We start from the raw sequence: 10,998 nt of genomic DNA, 5'->3' as shown, positions 1-10,998 counted from the left end.
ATGTTATATATATATTTTTCTGAAAACGTTGTAGGAAAAACATACAAGTGTAGTTTATAGAATTCCGCTTGTTAACAATCGCAGTCAGCGTCTCTTGTAAAATATTTAGGAGTCAATATCGTGGAACAAAGCAGAGTAAACAGGGAGATTCCTTTGGAAATTAACAATCGATGCAATAAAATTTACAGTGACGGCTCGATTGGCATTGGAAACAAGTGGAAGCATCTCGCCCCGGTGGAAGATTCACTCCGCTGTTTTGGTAAATCCAAGATTTCCAGACTCAATACTGAACTGACTGATGTCTGGGCATGGATATTTTTTGCAGTGTTGCAATCTACGGCTGGAGGGGCTGGGGGGCTCTGACAGGCACAATTTACATTGAGCTCGCCCCGCGCTGCTATTTACTTTGAAACCTGATTAGTATGGGCCGTCTATTGTCACCAAAAAGAGGAAGAAACCCTGAATAGAATAGCAGAAAAAGCGGGGTAAAGGCAAGGGGGGACAAAGCTTTTACGCACGACAAATAAACCAAAAACTGTGCGCAGCGGCGAAAGGGGGACTCTGGCTCAGAAATTCCCCAAAGTTTCAAAATGGTTTGTCTTGGACTCGTATCTTTAACATAAAATCAACGGATGTCAATATTGGTTTGAAGCGGATTTATATTTTCACACGTTGTTTTGTCTTTGGCATGCGCATTGCGGTACATCCTCGTCTGTAATCGGCACAGTCTCGCTGATTAAAACTTACAATTTAGTTAAAACGAGATTATAAAAGGAGGAAAATGTCAATGGGAAGAATGATGCATAAAAGACAGTGTGTTGTACAAACGGGATGCCGTGCCAGCGGCCGAAAATCTCTAAAATTGGACGGAGCAATAAGCAATATTCAATAATTACCGAGGTCCTTATAGTCTCCACAATCACTGAGCTGGTGTCACATTATGTCTTAATAGTGACAGTAATTCAAAATCATGTGAAGTTGCTGGGAATTTGCATGGGGATTCCGTCTTTTTTGTATCAGGGTTTCTGCAGGCTGACTACCTCTCCAACTCAAAAATGTCTGGATCGCGCTGCCATCTAGCGTACATTGTACAATTACAACTTCATATTAATGCATGCACCAGTCATCAAACATGAATTTTTAAAACTTTAAAGTTTATTTAAAAAATAAAATAAGACCAAATTTTGCGTACCGTATCCTCTCATCTTTTCTGACTTTCTCAAAACTACAGTCTTTTAATGTTGAGGTTGTATAACGGCGAAAAAAACTTTCATAAAGACATTAATAAATATAGATTATATATATATATAAAAACATATAACAATACTCCTTAAAGTTTACTAGCATTTTGATTGCATGTGATTTAGATGGAACATGCAGTCAAAATGATGTGCGTAAATTATCTCCAAAATCATGGTAATACACCATGTTGGAAAAGAAGAAGCATTTATAATTCATTAAATTATTATCTAACACAAATAAACAAAGTTGTTGCATAGAGATCTTTAACCACACAAAGATAATAGGAGATATAACGGAGCGTAAATATGCAAGTGCCTCCTTTGGAAACGCATAGGAGGGATGGGTTGTTTTTTAAGTATTCAACAAGAGAGCTCTCTCTCCCGTCCCTGTCTCGGACACTCCACTGAAACTCCCCGGCCATATCTCCAGCTCTTTGAAAAGGTGAAACCAATAAGATTAAATCGGACAAAGAATTTTTTTCTGTAAGTGTATCATTAAGATTTAACTCCACAGATTGGAAAGGGGCTCCGCGGGAGAAGAGGAGAGGAGAGTGAGAGGGACAGCGAATGGGAGCAGGGTAGGGGCTCTAATAGAAAGCTGGGAAACGGCGAGAGAAAAGGGAGAAAGTGGACAGCAGGACATTAAAAGAAGAAGCACCCGCGACGGCGGTTACCAGTAGAGGAGCAGCTTTCTACCTGGATAAAACCAGCCACCGAGAAGGCAAGTACAATATTTATTTCTCACTTCTCCTACGTTACACACGCATGGCTCTGCAAGGAAGGCTAAATTCTCTGTCACGCCACATGACCGTTAACTTCAAATCATGTAGCCGACCCGCGGTGTCAGAGTCACAACTTTTTAACTAGTGGACAGTCGCATCTTTCCTCCACTTTATCGCCGATCATGAGACTCGTTTACCCGTTTTCCGACTGTCCTCACTGATTTGTACATCGGATAGTAGTTATTACACGCTGCTTGTTGTGTACCGCTGGACATTGGAGGTTGTTTTTTTTTGCACATCTCGTGCACCTCACCTGCAAGGCTATTTGTTGTTTGAACACATAATGAAAAGATCGATAGCAGGCTGTTTGTCTCAGCGATAGTGTCACCGGATTAAAAGGCTGATCAAGAAGAGCAGCCGCTGCCCATCTTTTACGCTGTTTTCCAAGTGCCAGTTTAGCCACAGCATAGTCAGATGCAAATATTATAGATTGGCGCAAAATATCTCATGCACCAGTAAGAACATACTATGTGTGAGAAAAGACTGGAGGAAATGTAAGATGACAAACAATGAGATTTACCAAAGCAGCATTATTGATATTAAGAGACTGTAATAAAAAGTGATACAAAATAAATAATGTTATGTAGGGCAGGTTTACTTATTCCAGGACAAACTGAACGTCAATCAGGTTTTAAAAAATAACCTTACATAACAACATTTAACTTAATCCTCTCATGGGTGCATAAAGTTTATGCTAATTAATCATTTCACGTGAGCCAAGCTACATTTATTTTTAATTTCCAACTCTCACTACCTTCTCTCTTTTTTGGGGCTGCAAAATATGCACGTCTTTATAATCTGTTAAATTATTAAAAAACGTGTAAAGAATGACATAATCACATTATTATTAAACGTGTCTTTAAGGTAATATATGATTTTGCGCATTAGCAGCCTTCTTAATCTAATGCCTTGCTGTGCAACACACAGTAAGTGATTCTGGAAAATTAAAATTCAATCTGACTTTTTTCTATTTTAATCTAAATTGAATACAGTGCAAACCACATTTTATCTATCACTTTTTAAATCCCCCCGTATGATAACTTTGTCAGAAGACCATATTAATAGCGGCAGAGAGCACATAACAGTTTAGCAAGATCTGTGATGATCGATAGGTGATAACCTCTTTTACGCAGATATAGTGGGATGTTGTATAGATCACGAAATGCATCTTCAATGCAGCTAAAAACCAACAAGCAGGACCATCAGTTGGGAAAACACTGAGGTCATAAGTGCAAGGCCCCCCAATAAAACAACACAGGTCTATGACAACGCGTTTGAGAGCATCTAAAAATGCAAACGGATGCAGATTTTAAGAAATAGTCTAGGTCTGTTTGAAATCGACTGTGTGTATACACATCAGAGCTGCAACTACAGCATATAGACATAAAGACACTACATGGGCTTAGAGTTTCATTCGCTTTTCCATGGGCCCTCTGCTCAAACCACCTCCTGTGTGCACACCAGTGTTGTTTCTGGACGCAGGGTTAGAGGGCCACATCCAGCTGATGCTGATCCTTGCGACTTCTGCACACAACATTAAAAACGATTAAGTAAAACCAAAACGAAAAAAGTGACGGGCACCTGGAGCATCGTTACACATCTCCATGTTGAGTCCTGCCTGTTCATTTGAATAATAGACACTGATTAATTGTTAAATTGAGCAACGTGAGGTAATAAGATGCAGCTCCAAACCTTCAAAATAAGTTTACACTTGTTGGACTGTGTTTCTGTGAAATAAGGAAAAGTTTGATACTGAAGTTATTTTCATTAATAATGAAGTGATTTAAGATTAAATGAGTAAATACGTGGGCGCCGCTGAGAGTGGCACTACACGCCTTACTTGATATTCAGTGAGGATGGTAATTTCTAGAATAATTTCTATTGTTTTATACATTTTCAGAGTGTATGAACTCACTAACATTAATACAATGAGTTTTGTATGTGGCATTAAAGCAAAAACAAGATGAGCACTGTTTTACAGCATATATGTCACATGGACAATACATTAACACAATAGGTGCAGTCCACTGTTCATCATTTAACGGTATGTTTTGAATATAATTTGTTTTTGCAAATGGGCTTCTGGTTTATTTGCTTTATACATGGATGCTAACCCTACATTGGCATATTAATTTATGCTAGGGAGAATTTCCTTTCGTCTTCTTCTTCTTCTTTTTTTTAAATGGGCTCTTCAAAAAGAAAATTACATTGAGGCATTCAACCTGTTTGAAATAACAGTGATTTTGACATGTGAGTAGCTGACACAGTTAAGTTAGTGTAACTTTTGTAAACACTTCTGCAGCTTATAGGGATTAAATGGTACATGGAGAAAAAAAAAGAAGGCACATTTTCACCGTGCACTAAACACTGAACAAACACTATCAGAGTAATATTTTTTGCAAGTCCGAATTAAAAAAAAAAAAAATTAAACTCATTCTTCTGTTTGAATTGGGAGGTTTTGTTGCTTTGAGTGGTTGTGTGTTGAAAAGGGAGGAGGGGGGTGAGGGTGTGTGTGTGTGTGTGGGAGGGAGGGGGTGCTCCTTTTTGTCCAAATCTGATCCCCAAATTATTCTAGGGGCTCAGATTGGTGTGAAAGGGACGAGAAGGTCACTTGAAATCGCCTTTTATCCGCTGGCTTTTTTTTCTATGGATCAGCAAGTTTCAATAGACATAATCTAATCGCTCTTAATGGAAAGGCCATTCGTGAGAAATAGTGGAAATATCGTTGAGCCTATAGGCTACAGCCATTTAAGAGCGACGTATTTAACAGGCAACAAGAGTTCACAAAATTGCATAGCTTTTAATTATTATTGGAAAAGTGTGTCCCAAAAAACAGGGTAAGTTTACAAATCAGGCAGATGCAAACACTGCGTATCCCGAATAGATGTAACTTAAATCGTATCATAATTACCCTGTTTAATTTCTGTTATTACATCATAACAGTATGTTTTTTTTAAAGTTATTTTTGCCCCAAAGGGACTTTTGTTCGTCTGTAAAAACTGCATTACCCTACAGTGTGAATCATCATGGTTTGTATACAGATATTATTGTTTATTTCCTCATTATTTTTAATATGGTCTGGCGTCTCTGGAGATTTAACATCCTTCAGTTTTAGACGTGATGAATGAAAGTCTCTCTTTTCCAGGGTTTTTGCATTCCAGACTATAATTGAGGACAATAACTGCAATGACTTTCCCAATTAGGCTTGAGGTTGGTGTTAAGTTAGAGGGACTGTCAGTTTAAGCTATGGGCAATGGCTTTATTGCTCACTAACCATCATTTCTTTAGAGCCCATGTGCTAATTACTTTGGATGGTCCCAGAGACGGAGATTATAAATCCATTAGCACCCAAACCCTCGTGGTTCCACAGTGCAAACACTGTAATTTTGTAGTACACCAAAAAACCCAAACTTTAAGTACCAGAAGCTAGATGAAGGGAAACAGATTTTCAGCAGCGTGTGTACTTCTGAGGGATCCACTGTGAAGGGAAGCCCAGCGTATATCAATCAGCAGCTAAGCCGAAACACACAGAGTAAACTAAGCAGGACAGAAAATTAACTGACAGGGGAAAATGTCTTATCAGTGGCCGGTGGTTGGGTTTAAACACGACCTGTTTATACGACTGTGTCAACTTAATGCAGCACTGTAATCATAAATGATCAACGCAACACTATTTTAATGCCGCGTTTTTTTATGCAAGTTTGGAGAAATCATTTATTCTTATTCCCAAAGTGCACGTGGAATATCCAGGGAGCGGCGCAGCCTAAAGGAATCAAGTGAATTAAAATAAGACATACTGACTGCGTTTAAAGGAGGCAATACAAAAACCGGGACCCAAACGGGGGTGCGTGAAGGCATCTCACCCTTAAAGTAATTTATTTCAGGGAAACCGGAGGGCAAAGGTGGAATTCTTGAGAAATTCAACAAGGATAAGGGAGCTTTAGGAATTCTGCACGCAGATTACCTTTCATCCCATCCTCACATTATCCGACAACACACAGTAGAAATATAGCTCAGCGACAAAAGAGCGAGATTACCCTCCGACACAGAAGAGTGCAAAACAATTTTTAAGAAGTACTGCGATTATTAGGGGAAGCGAACAAGGAGAGGGAGGCAGAGGAGGAGAGAGGAGGAAGAGGAGGGGGGTCACCGAAGTAGAGGAGTGACTCCCTGTGTGCGTTTAAAGAGGGAGACAAAAAAATGACATAGCTCGCCGTACATAAAGTGTCCTGTTACTGTTGATTCGTTTAAAAAGGGTTTACCCTCCTTTTCATGCTGGCATAAATATTTATGTTGAGTAAATTCGCATCAAACACAATATAAAACTGAGCAAAGCGGAGCGAGGACAACAAATTAACTCTGTTTCTGTTTTGGAGGAAGATTGTTGTTTACACTGCTGCTTATAATGCCTTGCAATGATTGCTGACACTGGGTCAGAGTTTGCCCCCCTTTTGGTTTAACTTGTTTGGTTGTTTAACTTTTGGTTTGTAACTAAATGAGTGGCATCACATCAGCACTACATAACCCCCCCCCAAAAAAAACCAACACACAGCAGGGGCTTAATTAGAAATGTAGTGTAGCTGAACCATCAGCATGCTGGAGCTGAGAATGACTGAGCACACTGATGCAGTCTAGTTTACATCAGAACACAGAAAACAGAAAATTATTTCCCCACAAACTCTCAGAGGAAGTTTGAGTGAAACACATATTTATTTATTTATTTATTTATATTTGGCAACCGTGGAAATGCTATGTGCCATAAATGAATATAGGGACATGAAGCTGCTATCAAAATTTTACTTGAATTTCACCCCACCTAAATAACTTTTAAATATTGTTTATTATGCTAAATGCACAGATTAGCCAAAACAACAACTGTGTGTTTTAATATATCACACATTTCTTCTTAAAAAATATTTAACTAAACGATACCCCTCTTTTTCTCGCACACACCCACACACATGGCCGAAACCCTCTTGACATTTTGTGTATTTTCATCTGAAAGGTGTGTGTCTGGTGTTTGCATGTGTGGGCACATGTGTGTAAAAAGACAGTGAAGCGAAGGTGTGAAGGTGGCCTGTGTTTAGTGTCCAGACCTGGCAGATTGTGACCTTATCAATGTGAAACTCTTAAGATAAATTATTCATAGCACCTGTTTGATGTCTCCGGCCAAAGAATGACAAAGGTGTAAGATTTAAGATTCATCTCAAAAGCCAGGGATATCAGCCGCTGTGCTACCTGTCTCTTTTTTAGAGCAGGAAAATGAAGGGAGATGGGCTGAGTTTAAAGCAAAAAAATGAACAATTTGTTTCCGAACAGAGGGTGCGGAGGAGAGCTACCGGAGAGAAGCCATAGATTCAGAACCGCAGTAAGTGTATACTGTTTATTTGCACATATATTAATTAAATTCAACCGTAATTCAATCTACTGTTTTTGGTGCGCAAGGTGTGTCTGTTGTCAGCCACTGTCTTAATGTCATGTGACTCACAGGTGTCCTGTTGGTCCCTGAAGCAGGCCACCCCCACTATACCCTCACTTTAACTGAAAGTTGAAGCAGAGTTTGAGTGATTCGGTGGAGCTAACCTTGCCCTTTTGTAACTGAGTTTGTGTTGTGTCTCCTCGCAGGCAGAGAGCAACATGGCGGCCAGGCATTCGGAAACACAGTGGGACGTGTCGGTGTGGTGCAAGGACTGACACTGGGATGAGACGTAATTTATGGAGAGTGCTGTTTGATTATAGGACAGTGACGGTGATACCACTGCTTAGTAAGAGCGTTGGGGCTCAAATGACATGACAGCCCTGCACTGACAGGCCTTATTGTATTTAATCATATATGTGGTAAATACAACATTAGCTGTAAATTAATAGTCACTCTCAGAATAGACTCCTCTGAAATTTATTGCGTGGGTAAGATTTTGTTTTTTTTCACTAAGTGCATTACTGGAGTGTGTGTTTATGAAGTACTATCCCAAGCTTTTTCTGCTCAGAAATGAATCCAAGCATCCTCAAATTCCTTCTCTATGATTTGTTTTGGAAAAAGACCATAGTATGTTTTTTGGGAAACTGGCAGCTGATCTTTTCATAGCTGCAGGTCAACATAACACTCAGTATTAATAAAACAAATAAGACCAGGATGGATATTAATGATGATATATATACAGATGTACTGCGCATGAGCTTGAATTATGTGTGAGAGGGAGAGACACTCTCACACGTTTGTGTGTTTACTTGACTGTGTGTGATAGCCGAGTCAGTTTCCCCTCAGATGTTCCCTTTGACCTTTGACCCCACAGTCGAGGTCAAGCCCTGACAAATGAGATGGTCGAGTTCTGGCCAGAACTGCAAACATTCCACAACAATCTTCTGTCCTCCTCCTCCCCTCTCCTCATATCCGTCATTCCTCACCCCTTCACTCCTCTCAGTGTGTCTCCTCCACGACTTCGAGAGATCCAGGGAAAGTTCTCATTACACACACAAGCATGTTTTATTGAATCTGCTGTGGGAATCCTATAAAGCACACACCCTTCAAATTAAGAATTACAACATCGGTTCAATTTAATATCCCCGACATCTGCCTTGTTTACAGTAGGAGAGAAAACAAAACAAAAAAAGTATGATCTTAGAGGAGAAGCTGTGTTAAAAGATTTGGATATTACAACAGTGCACTTTGAAGGCACACTGTGTGTGTTTAGAAAGCTTGTCAGTGATGTCAAGGATGAGAAATGTTGCAGTGTGGTTTTTTACACACGCTGCTGGCTCTAGCATTTCCGGCAACATTTCTCACTCTGCCTCCCTCACACCATCCGCTCTGCTGCAATATCCCCACATTTTTCCATCCTTTCACTTCTTCCCCTTCCCACCCTCCCTCCCTGTTCGCTTTCTCTCCGCTCTCTGACCACTCTTGCTCCCTTTACCCTTCCTCTCTGCTGCACCACCCTGCCCAATCTCAGCCGCTCCCCTCCCTTCCCTCTCCTCCCAGCACATTCGCTCACCCCCCTCCCTTTTTCCTCCACCCACTATTTTCTCTGATTTTCTAACATGCCGTTCCACAGAATGCTACCACCTGTGTCTTTAGAGGGGGAAAACAGGGGGGCTATTGGTATTCCTCTTTGGGAAGCTGGTTAAGGTAAGTGGCACCCTCTATTACAATGACACGGCAAATAATGGTTCTGCCTGTTGTGTTTCTGTATTAACTTTTTTTTCTCGGAATGACCCCGGCTTCCTAAGCATCACCACCCTCCATCAAAGCTCTAGCTACAAGTCACTGCTGTAAAAACACACACAGTCACCATCGATGAACGTCAGCAGAGCAGCCACAGTGCCACAAAGGAGCCTGGAGACCAACAAAGCTGGCTGATACAGTAACACTGAGTGGATCATGCTCTTGAACTTGCTTTCATAATGATGTAATATTACTAAAAGGCAATGCAACACAGTTAAGATCTTAATAAAAACACATCAATCTCGATATGTGTGCGTATGTGGATTTCTTTTCTCTCTCTCTCTCTCTCTCTCTCTCTCTCTCTCTTCACTCCCGGTTGAATTGTGATATCATTTGATGTTGGCTGTTATGTGATTCATCGGAGGGTACAGCTGCTTCACATGGATCTTGGCCTGGACAGGACTGTTTCCTCACAGGGCAGCTGATCACATGACTCAATCACATGGATAGATCTGAGCTCTAATTGGCCGTGCACTGGCGCATCACCGTGGCTAATCTGGGCGCATGTATAAGGCTCTCTCCTTTGAATAGTAAAATGGTGGGTTGTTTTGTCTTCCGAGGCAAGAGGGCAGTGAGTTCCTTGTACATCTGTGGGTGGGGACTCTGAGACGGGCTGTTGCCATGATGCTGTACAGTGCAAAATAAAATGTCATCACTAAGACAATGCAAATAGATCTGCGACTGAGCTGAAACAATAGGGAAGTTGTGCAGCCGGAATGGTAAGAAAAGACTGGTTTCAGTATAAATGTACGTTAATGCAGGGCTCTTTCTGATTCCTCTCTCCACCTCATGGTCCCCTTTTCTGCCTTCAATCATCTTATCCAAGTTGGGTCCACACATTAATGGCTAGTTGGCTGCCTGTATGTCCAGTGTAAATAAATAATAAAGGCCCCCATCACTCTCATCACCATCAGCCATCAGCTTGGTGGGGTTAAAGCAGGCAGCAAGCGACAGGCAACAGGGAAAATATGTGTAGGCGTATGTGTGTAATCACGGCCATGTCCATGGTGCAGTTCAGCTGATTGTGTTTACGTCCCTCTCCTCCTCCTCCTGCGCTGTATGTCCACAGGCAGCTCAAGGATGTAAAGGAAAGGCTCAGAACCACTTGATTCCCTGCCACCACCCACCGTTGCCCTAGTGTTACCGGAGCGTGGATGTCTGCCCCTGTCCCCCAGAGCCTCAGCCTCGCTCCCTCCCACCCCTCCTCAACCAACACTCACCCACCAACCAAGCACCCCCCTCCTCAACCCCCGTACCCCAATCCCTCCACCTCCCTGCCTCGCTCCCTGATTCAGTGTGTAAAAGCGCCCCCTGAATGATGGATTACTGTGTCACCGCAGCCTGCGAAGGATTAATTTGTTTCATTGATTTCTCTTTAGGCAGAATGCCAGCGTCTGCCGCTTCCCACCTTTTCCCCAAGACTCGCAGCTGTAATAGACGGTAATGGCCTAAGACAAATCAACCCGTTTCTTGTAAAAATAGCACCAAATAACCCTCCCCACCCTCCAGCCTGCACTCTACTCGAGCACATTGGGGGAGTGGTGGCGGTGGGGTATCAGGGGGTGTTCGATTCATCCTCATCCTCCATCTCTATCACTCTATCTGGCTATCCTTCCATACCACCGTCCCTCCTTATCCTGTGCTGAGACAGAGGAGACCATCCAGTCACTCTAACAAAGCCATAAGTCTGCCGTACTTACAGCTCCCTCTCAGGCCTCACAATGGATGGGTAATGACAGCGCTGTCTGGAGGG

General features: G+C 41.7%; 1 long non-coding RNA gene across 2 annotated transcripts; it reads left to right on the top strand.

Annotated features, from left to right (window-relative positions):
- The first annotated feature begins 9 nt into the window (after positions 1-9).
- LOC148189784 (uncharacterized) lies at positions 10-9,491 on the top strand. Of its 2 annotated transcripts, XR_015776462.1 has the most exons (4): positions 10-1,683; positions 1,756-1,962; positions 7,343-7,391; positions 7,649-9,491. It is a non-coding gene; the product is annotated as an uncharacterized LOC148189784 (long non-coding RNA). The 2 variants fall into 2 exon arrangements; XR_015776461.1 differs by having other exon boundaries at positions 1,344-1,962.
- Positions 9,492-10,998: the final 1,507 nt, after the last annotated feature.

This window comes from Plectropomus leopardus, chromosome 4, assembly GCF_026936395.1.
Source record: "Plectropomus leopardus strain MGB_pleo_1.0 chromosome 4, ASM2693639v1, whole genome shotgun sequence".
Classification (NCBI taxonomy): Eukaryota; Metazoa; Chordata; class Actinopteri; order Perciformes; family Serranidae; genus Plectropomus; species Plectropomus leopardus.
Note: the sequence above shows the minus strand (reverse complement) of the source record. Positions and strands in the feature narration are given on the sequence as shown.